This window comes from Oncorhynchus kisutch, unplaced genomic scaffold (assembly GCF_002021735.2).
Source record: "Oncorhynchus kisutch isolate 150728-3 unplaced genomic scaffold, Okis_V2 scaffold1054, whole genome shotgun sequence".
In the NCBI taxonomy this organism is placed as follows: domain Eukaryota; kingdom Metazoa; phylum Chordata; class Actinopteri; order Salmoniformes; family Salmonidae; genus Oncorhynchus; species Oncorhynchus kisutch.
Window position 1 is genome coordinate 20,001 of NW_022262999.1, and position 10,000 is coordinate 30,000.

The 10,000-nt window shown below is 34.8% G+C and overlaps 1 protein-coding gene across 1 annotated transcript in view; it reads right to left on the bottom strand.

Annotated features, from left to right (window-relative positions):
• Positions 1 to 8,574: 8,574 nt before the first annotated feature.
• LOC109876736 (neutral amino acid transporter A) overlaps positions 8,575 to 10,000 on the bottom strand; it is a 31,552-nt gene continuing 30,126 nt past the window's right edge. Inside the window, exon 8 of the mRNA XM_031817528.1 lies at positions 8,575 to 10,000. This exon is cut by the window's right edge and continues 1,794 nt beyond it. The gene's annotated coding sequence lies outside the window, so the exon portion shown is untranslated.

A 10,000-nucleotide genomic window follows, 5' to 3' on the forward strand; every position in this document is an offset into this window, starting at 1 on the left:
TTGCGGATCTTGATGTTTTTCCTCATAATCCTGAACTATCGGACCACCATTTTATTATGTTTGCAATCGCAACAAATAATCTGCTCAGACCCCCAACCAAGGATCATCAAAAGTTGTGCTATAATACTCGGACAACCCAAAGATTCCCAGATGCTCCTCCAGACTCCCTCTGCCTACCCGAGGACGTCAGAGTAAAAAAATCAGTTAACCACCTAACTGAGAAACTCAATTTAACCTTGTGCAATACCCTAGATGCAGTCGCACCCCTAAAACAAAAAATATTTGTCATAAGAAACTAGCTCCCTGGTATACAGAAAATACCGAGCTCTGAAGGAAGCTTCCAGAAAATTGAAACAGAAATGGCGCCACACCAAACTGGAAGTCTTCCGACTAGCTTGGAAAGACAGTACCGTGCAGTATCGAAGAGCCCTCACTGCTGCTCGATCATCCTATTTTTCCAATTTAATTGAGGAGAATAAGAACAATCCAAAATGTATTTTTGATACTGTCGCAAAGCTAACTAAAAAGCAGCATTCCCCAAGAGAGGATGGCTTTCACTTCAGCAGTGATAAGTTCACAAACTTCTTTGAGGAAAAGATCATGATCATTAGAAAGCAAATTACGGACTCCTCTTTAAACCTGCATATTCCTCCAACGCTCAGGTGTCCTGAGTCGGCACAACTCTGCCAGGACCGAGGATCAAGGGGGACACTCAAGTGTTTTAGTACTATATCTCTTGACACAATGATGAAAATAATCATGGCCTCTAAACCTTCAAGCTGCATGGACCCTTGGAAGAGCATAGCGTTTGTACCACCAGGGTAGTGGGTTTGATTCCCGGGACCACCCATATATAATATGTATGCAGCAGGACTGTTAGTCTCTTTGGATAAAAGCGTCTGCTAAATGGCATATATTATTATATTATACAGTGCGTTCAGAACATATTCACACCACCTGACTTTTTCAAAATGTTGTGTTACATGGTGGGATTCAAATGGATTGACCCCCACTAATATTCAGTTTGTCTGGGTAAGTCTCTAAAAGATTTGCACACCCGGTGTACAATATTTGCACATTATTCTTTAGCTTTTCAAGTTGATTTAAGTCAAAACTGTAACTAGACCACTATATCTCTATCTGTTCTATATCTCTATCTGTTCTATATCTCTCTGTTCTATATCTCTATCTGTTCTATATCTCTATCTGTTCTATATCTCTATCTGTTTTATATCTGTTCTATATCTATCTGTTCTATATCTCTATCTGTTCTATATCTCTATCTGTTCTATATCTCTATCTGTTCTGTTCTATATCTCTCTCTGTTCTATATCTCTATCTGTTCTATATCTCTATCTGTTCTATATCTCTATCTGTTCTGTTCTATATCTCTATCTGTTCTATATCTCTATCTGTTCTGTTCTATATCTCTCTGTTCTATATCTCTATCTGTCCTATATCTCTATCTGTTATATCTCTATCTGTTATATATCTCTATCTGTTATATATCTCTATCTGTTCTATATCTCTATCTGTTCTATATCTCTATCTGTTCTATATCTCTATCTGTTCTATATCTCTATCTGTTCTGTTCTATATCTCTCTCTGTTCTATATCTCTATCTGTTCTGTTCTATATCTCTCTGTTCTATATCTCTATCTGTTCTATATCTCTATCTGTTCTGTTCTATATCTCTCTCTGTTCTATATCTCTATCTGTTCTATATCTCTATCTGTTCTATATCTCTATCTGTTCTGTTCTATATCTCTATCTGTTCTATATCTCTATCTGTTCTGTTCTATATCTCTCTGTTCTATATCTCTATCTGTCCTATATCTCTATCTGTTCTATATCTCTATCTGTTATATATCTCTATCTGTTCTATATCTCTATCTGTTCTATATCTCTATCTGTTCTATATCTCTATCTGTTCTGTTCTATATCTCTCTCTGTTCTATATCTCTATCTGTTCTGTTCTATATCTCTCTGTTCTATATCTCTATCTGTCCTATATCTCTATCTGTTCTATATCTCTATCTGTTCTATATCTCTATCTGTTCTATATATCTATCTGTTCTATATCTCTATCTGTCCTATATCTCTATCTGTTCTATATCTCTATCTGTTCTATATCTCTATCTGTTCTATATCTCTATCTGTCCTATATCTCTATCTGTTCTATATCTCTATCTGTTTTATATCTGTTCTATATCTATCTGTTCTATATCTCTATCTGTTCTATATCTCTCTCTGTTCTATATCTCTCTGTTCTATATCTCTATCTGTTCTATATCTCTATCTGTTCTATATCTCTATCTGTTTTATATCTGTTCTATATCTATCTGTTCTATATCTCTATCTGTTCTATATCTCTCTCTGTTCTATATCTCTATCTGTTCTATATCTCTATCTGTTCTATATCTCTGTTTTATATCTGTTCTATATCTATCTGTTCTATATCTCTATCTGTTCTATATCTCTATCTGTTCTATATCTCTCTGTTCTATATCTCTATCTGTTCTATATCTCTATCTGTTCTATATCTCTATCTGTCCTATATCTCTATCTGTTCTATATCTCTCTGTTCTATATCTCTATCTGTTCTATATCTCTATCTGTTCTATATCTCTATCTGTTCTGTTCTATATCTCTATCTGTTCTATATCTCTATCTGTTCTATATCTCTATCTGTTCTGTTCTATATCTCTCTGTTCTATATCTCTATCTGTTCTATATCTCTATCTGTTCTATATCTCTCTCTGTTCTATATCTCTATCTGTTCTATATCTCTATCTGTTCTATATCTCTATCTGTTCTATATCTCTATCTGTTCTATATCTCTATCTGTCCTATATCTCTATCTGTTCTATATCTCTATCTGTTCTATATCTCTCTCTGTTCTATATCTCTATCTGTTCTATATCTCTATCTGTTCTATATCTCTATCTGTTCTATATCTCTATCTGTTCTATATCTCTATCTGTCCTATATCTCTATCTGTTCTATATCTCTATCTGTTCTGTTCTATATCTCTATCTGTTCTATATCTCTATCTGTTCTGTTCTATATCTCTCTGTTCTATATCTCTATCTGTCCTATATCTCTATCTGTTCTATATCTCTATCTGTTATATATCTCTATCTGTTCTATATCTCTATCTGTTCTATATCTCTATCTGTTCTATATCTCTATCTGTTCTGTTCTATATCTCTCTCTGTTCTATATCTCTATCTGTTCTGTTCTATATCTCTCTGTTCTATATCTCTATCTGTCCTATATCTCTATCTGTTCTATATCTCTATCTGTTCTATATCTCTATCTGTTCTATATATCTATCTGTTCTATATCTCTATCTGTCCTATATCTCTATCTGTTCTATATCTCTATCTGTTCTATATCTCTATCTGTTCTATATCTCTATCTGTCCTATATCTCTATCTGTTCTATATCTCTATCTGTTTATATCTGTTCTATATCTATCTGTTCTATATCTCTATCTGTTCTATATCTCTCTCTGTTCTATATCTCTCTGTTCTATATCTCTATCTGTTCTATATCTCTATCTGTTCTATATCTCTATCTGTTTTATATCTGTTCTATATCTATCTGTTCTATATCTCTATCTGTTCTATATCTCTCTCTGTTCTATATCTCTATCTGTTCTATATCTCTATCTGTTCTATATCTCTGTTTTATATCTGTTCTATATCTATCTGTTCTATATCTCTATCTGTTCTATATCTCTATCTGTTCTATATCTCTCTGTTCTATATCTCTATCTGTTCTATATCTCTATCTGTTCTATATCTCTATCTGTCCTATATCTCTATCTGTTCTATATCTCTCTGTTCTATATCTCTATCTGTTCTATATCTCTATCTGTTCTATATCTCTATCTGTTCTGTTCTATATCTCTATCTGTTCTATATCTCTATCTGTTCTATATCTCTATCTGTTCTGTTCTATATCTCTCTGTTCTATATCTCTATCTGTTCTATATCTCTATCTGTTCTATATCTCTCTCTGTTCTATATCTCTATCTGTTCTATATCTCTATCTGTTCTATATCTCTATCTGTTCTATATCTCTATCTGTTCTATATCTCTATCTGTCCTATATCTCTATCTGTTCTATATCTCTATCTGTTCTATATCTCTCTCTGTTCTATATCTCTATCTGTTCTATATCTCTATCTGTTCTATATCTCTATCTGTTCTATATCTCTATCTGTCCTATATCTCTATCTGTTCTATATCTCTATCGTTCTATATCTCTATCTGTCCTATATCTCTATCTGTCCTATATCTCTATCTGTTTTATATCTCTATCTGTTCTATATCTCTATCTGTTCTATATCTATATCTGTTCTATATCTCTATCTGTTCTATATCTCTCTGTTCTATATCTCTATCTGTTCTATATCTCTATCTGTTCTATATCTCTATCTGTTTCTATATCTCTCTGTTCTATATCTCTATCTGTCTATATCTCTCTGTTCTATATCTCTATCTGTTCTATATCTCTCTGTTCTATATCTCTATCTGTTCTATATCTCTCTGTTCTATATCTCTATCTGTTCTATATCTCTATCGGTTCTATATCTCTATCTGTTCTATATCTCTATCTGTTCTATATCTCTATCTGTTCTATATCTATAATCTGTTCTATATCTCTATCTGTTCTATATCTCTATCTGTTCTATATCTATCTGTTCTATATCTCTATCTGTTCTATATCTCTATCTGTTCTATATCTCTGTTTATATCTGTTCTATATCTCTATCTGTTCTATATCTCTATCTGTTCTATATCTCTATCTGTTCTATATCTATTCTATAGCTATATCTGTTCTATATCTCTATCTGTTTTATATCTGTTCTATATCTCTATCTGTTCTATATCTCTATCTGTTCTATATCTATTCTATAGCTATATATGTTCTATATCTCTATCTGTTCTATATCTCTATCTGTTCTATATCTCTATCTGTTCTATATCTCTCTGTTCTATATCTCTATCTGTTCTATATCTCTCTGTTCTATATCTCTATCTGTTCTATATCTCTCTGTTCTATATCTCTATCTGTTCTATATCTCTATCTGTTATATATCTCTATCTGTTCTATATCTATAATCTGTTCTATATCTCTATCTGTTCTATATCTCTATCTGTTCTATATCTATCTGTTCTATATCTCTATCTGTTCTATATCTCTATCTGTTCTATATCACTATGTGTTTTATTTTTTAAAGTCCACAGACCCACTCCAAAAGGCTTTCGGACCATCATCGACTCAGTGGGTTTTGTCCAACATGTCTCCTGACCTACTCACAGTCATACTCTGGACCTAGTTTTGTCCCGTGAAATAAATGTTGCGGATCTTGATGTTTTTCCTCATAATCCTGAACTATCGGACCACCATTTTATTATGTTTGCAATCGCAACAAATAATCTGCTCAGACCCCCAACCAAGGATCATCAAAAGTTGTGCTATAAATACTCGGACAACCCAAAGATTCCCAGATGCTCCTCCAGACTCCCTCTGCCTACCCGAGGACGTCAGAGTAAAAAAATCAGTTAACCACCTAACTGAGAAACTCAATTTAACCTTGTGCAATACCCTAGATGCAGTCGCACCCCTAAAAACAAAAAATATTTGTCATAAGAAACTAGCTCCCTGGTATACAGAAAATACCGAGCTCTGAAGGAAGCTTCCAGAAAATTGAAACAGAAATGGCGCCACACCAAACTGGAAGTCTTCCGACTAGCTTGGAAAGACAGTACCGTGCAGTATCGAAGAGCCCTCACTGCTGCTCGATCATCCTATTTTTCCAATTTAATTGAGGAGAATAAGAACAATCCAAAATGTATTTTTGATACTGTCGCAAAGCTAACTAAAAAGCAGCATTCCCCAAGAGAGGATGGCTTTCACTTCAGCAGTGATAAGTTCACAAACTTCTTTGAGGAAAAGATCATGATCATTAGAAAGCAAATTACGGACTCCTCTTTAAACCTGCATATTCCTCCAACGCTCAGGTGTCCTGAGTCGGCACAACTCTGCCAGGACCGAGGATCAAGGGGGACACTCAAGTGTTTTAGTACTATATCTCTTGACACAATGATGAAAATAATCATGGCCTCTAAACCTTCAAGCTGCATGGACCCTTGGAAGAGCATAGCGTTTGTACCACCAGGGTAGTGGGTTTGATTCCCGGGACCACCCATATATAATATGTATGCAGCAGGACTGTTAGTCTCTTTGGATAAAAGCGTCTGCTAAATGGCATATATTATTATATTATACAGTGCGTTCAGAACATATTCACACCACCTGACTTTTTCAAAATGTTGTGTTACATGGTGGGATTCAAATGGATTGACCCCCACTAATATTCAGTTTGTCTGGGTAAGTCTCTAAAAGATTTGCACACCCGGTGTACAATATTTGCACATTATTCTTTAGCTTTTCAAGTTGATTTAAGTCAAAACTGTAACTAGACCACTATATCTCTATCTGTTCTATATCTCTATCTGTTCTATATCTCTCTGTTCTATATCTCTATCTGTTCTATATCTCTATCTGTTCTATATCTCTATCTGTTTTATATCTGTTCTATATCTATCTGTTCTATATCTCTATCTGTTCTATATCTCTATCTGTTCTATATCTCTATCTGTTCTGTTCTATATCTCTCTCTGTTCTATATCTCTATCTGTTCTATATCTCTATCTGTTCTATATCTCTATCTGTTCTGTTCTATATCTCTATCTGTTCTATATCTCTATCTGTTCTGTTCTATATCTCTCTGTTCTATATCTCTATCTGTCCTATATCTCTATCTGTTATATATCTCTATCTGTTATATATCTCTATCTGTTATATATCTCTATCTGTTCTATATCTCTATCTGTTCTATATCTCTATCTGTTCTATATCTCTATCTGTTCTATATCTCTATCTGTTCTGTTCTATATCTCTCTCTGTTCTATATCTCTATCTGTTCTATATCTCTATCTGTTCTATATCTCTCTGTTCTATATCTCTATCTGTTCTATATCTCTATCTGTTCTATATCTCTATCTGTCCTATATCTCTATCTGTTCTATATCTCTCTGTTCTATATCTCTATCTGTTCTATATCTCTATCTGTTCTATATCTCTATCTGTTCTGTTCTATATCTCTATCTGTTCTATATCTCTATCTGTTCTATATCTCTATCTGTTCTATATCTCTATCTGTTCTGTTCTATATCTCTATCTGTTCTATATCTCTATCTGTTCTATATCTCTATCTGTTCTATATCTCTGTTCTATATCTCTATCTGTTCTATATCTCTATCTGTTCTATATCTCTATCTGTTCTGTTCTATATCTCTCTGTTCTATATCTCTATCTGTTCTATAACTAGACCACTCAGGAACATTCAATGTCATCTCCATTGTTGATTTGGCCTTGTGTTTTAGATTTGGCCTTGTATTTTAGGTTATTGTCCTTCTGAAAGGTGAATTTGTATCCCAGTGTTTGTAGGAAAGCAAACTGAACCAGATTTTTCTCTAGGATTTTGTCTGTGCTTAGCTCTATTCCTTTTCTTTTTATCCTAAAAAACTTCCCAGTCCTTGCCGATGACAAGCATACCCATAACATGCCACCACAATGCTTGAAAATATGAAGAGTGGTACTCAGTGATGTGCTGTGTTGGATTTGTCCCAAACATAACACTTTGTATTCAGGACATAAAGTTCATTTCTTTGCCACATTTTTTTATTGTTACTTATGTGCCTTATTGCAAACAGGAGGCATGTTTGGAATATTTTTATTCTGTTACAGGCTTCCTTCTTTTCACTCTGTCGTTTAGGTTAATATTGTGGAGTAACTACAATGTTAGTGGTCCATCCTCAGTTTTCTCCTATCACAGCCATTAAACTCTGTAACTGTTTTAAAGTCACCATTGGCCTCATGGTGAAATCCGAGTGGTTTCCTTCCTCTCCAGCAAGTGAATTAGCAAGGATGTCTGTATTCTTGTAGTGACTGGGTGTATGGATACACCATCCAAAGTGTAATTAATATATTCACCATGCTAATATTCAATGTCTGCTTTTAAAAATGTTTACCCATCTACCAATAGGTGCTCTTCTTTGTGAGGCATTGGAAAACCTCCCTGGTCTTGTGGTTGAATCTGTGTTTGAAATTCACTGCTCGACTGAGGTACCTTACAGATAATTGTATGTGTGGGGTACAGAGATGAGGTAGTCATTCAAAAATCATGTTAAACACTATTACTGTACACGGAATGAGTCCATGCAACTTACACTACATATTTTCATCCAAGCCTCATTGGGGCACATAACGACACCTATACTCTAGTCTAGTCTAGACAGACAGATTGCCTTCCACAATGTACCAATGTTCCAACATAGGTCTGGGATTTCCAAGACTTACCTATATGCCCACCTAAACATGTATTTATTACATATTTGACATGGGTACACCTCTAACCTCATCTCCAGTCTGATTCTGGTAAACCAACAGACTAGGCTACTATTCAGACAATCAGCAAAACACCAGCAAATCATCTCTGTTGCGTGAAACACATTTATATTTAACGTTAAAAGACAGAGACAAGTAAAAGAGACAGCTGTGTTACAAAGATAGACATCATCATTGCACATGAAACAAAGTAGTTATTCCTGTTGGTCAAAATACCACAAACCAAAATGGAGGACATACTTTATAGCCTGTGTGCCAGATCTGTTTGTGCTACCATGTCATGCCACTCATTGTCATGCCAACCGATTGTCTTGACAATTACAGCAATGGAGTTGGCAAGAGCACAACCAGAGCTGGACCAGGCTACATATTTTAGGCTGTAAGATAAAGTAGTTCCACAGCAGAGAAAGTCATTAGGAACAGATTTGGCAACTAGAAATTGAGAGAAAATACCTAAATCGTATTTCAAAAATACAAATTATGCAAAATGTTAACACAATTAGAATAAATAAAAAAATCCTTTATAGTTTATTCAAGTACATATCTGCGATTGTTCCAGATTATTTCAACATATTCTCACGAACACTTTCAATTCAGTCAGCTTCAGGGTAAAAGATTTAAAAGTCATTATAAAAGTAAAGGGTTGTTCGATTGAAAGATGATCATGTTAATTAGAGAAAGAATATTCAAACTTTATTTTTTAATTTTACCAGGCAAGTCAGTTAAGAACAAATTCTTATTTTCAATGACAGCCTAGGAACAGTGGGTTAACTGCCTTGTTCAGGGGCAGAACGACAGATTTGTACCTTGTCAGCTCGGGGATTCGAACTTGCAACCTTTCGGTTACTAGTCCAACACTCTAACCACTAGGCTACCCTGCTCCTTCTCACAACCAGTTTCTGGTTTCCAAAAAATACATAATTCACTGTCAAACTATGTAGAGCCTCAGTAGTCCAATGACAGGTTGGCAACCTTTTCACATTTTTAAGGACATGTTTATAGTTTAGAGACAATATATTCCCAAAGATCCTGACAAATCAGGGTGCATACAATTTTGTATAAAACAGTTAATAACATATAATTGTCCTTTCTAGAGGGACAACCTTCCATTTCCAACATCTAAAAACTGCTTCAACAAACAATTAGTCTGAGTAGAAGTGGAATTGTGGAACAGTTGATACATTAGTGAGTTAGTACAACATAATTTCCCCCCAATAAATCAGAGTAAATCATTTCCAGCAAACAGCAATAGTGATTCATTACAAAGAAAAAAAGAAATACATTTGACCAGATAGATAAACGAGGCCACATTGGCCCATATAGGATCAAATTAAATTAAAACGTTGTACTATCAAATGCCTGCTCCATTCTCATGTCAGAACTCAAAACATTGAGCCACGCCACCACTAGGTGGCAGCAGAACCACTATGCCACACCACCACTAGGTGGCAGCAGAACCACTACGCCACACCACCACTAGGTGGCAGCAGAACCACTACGCCACACCACCACT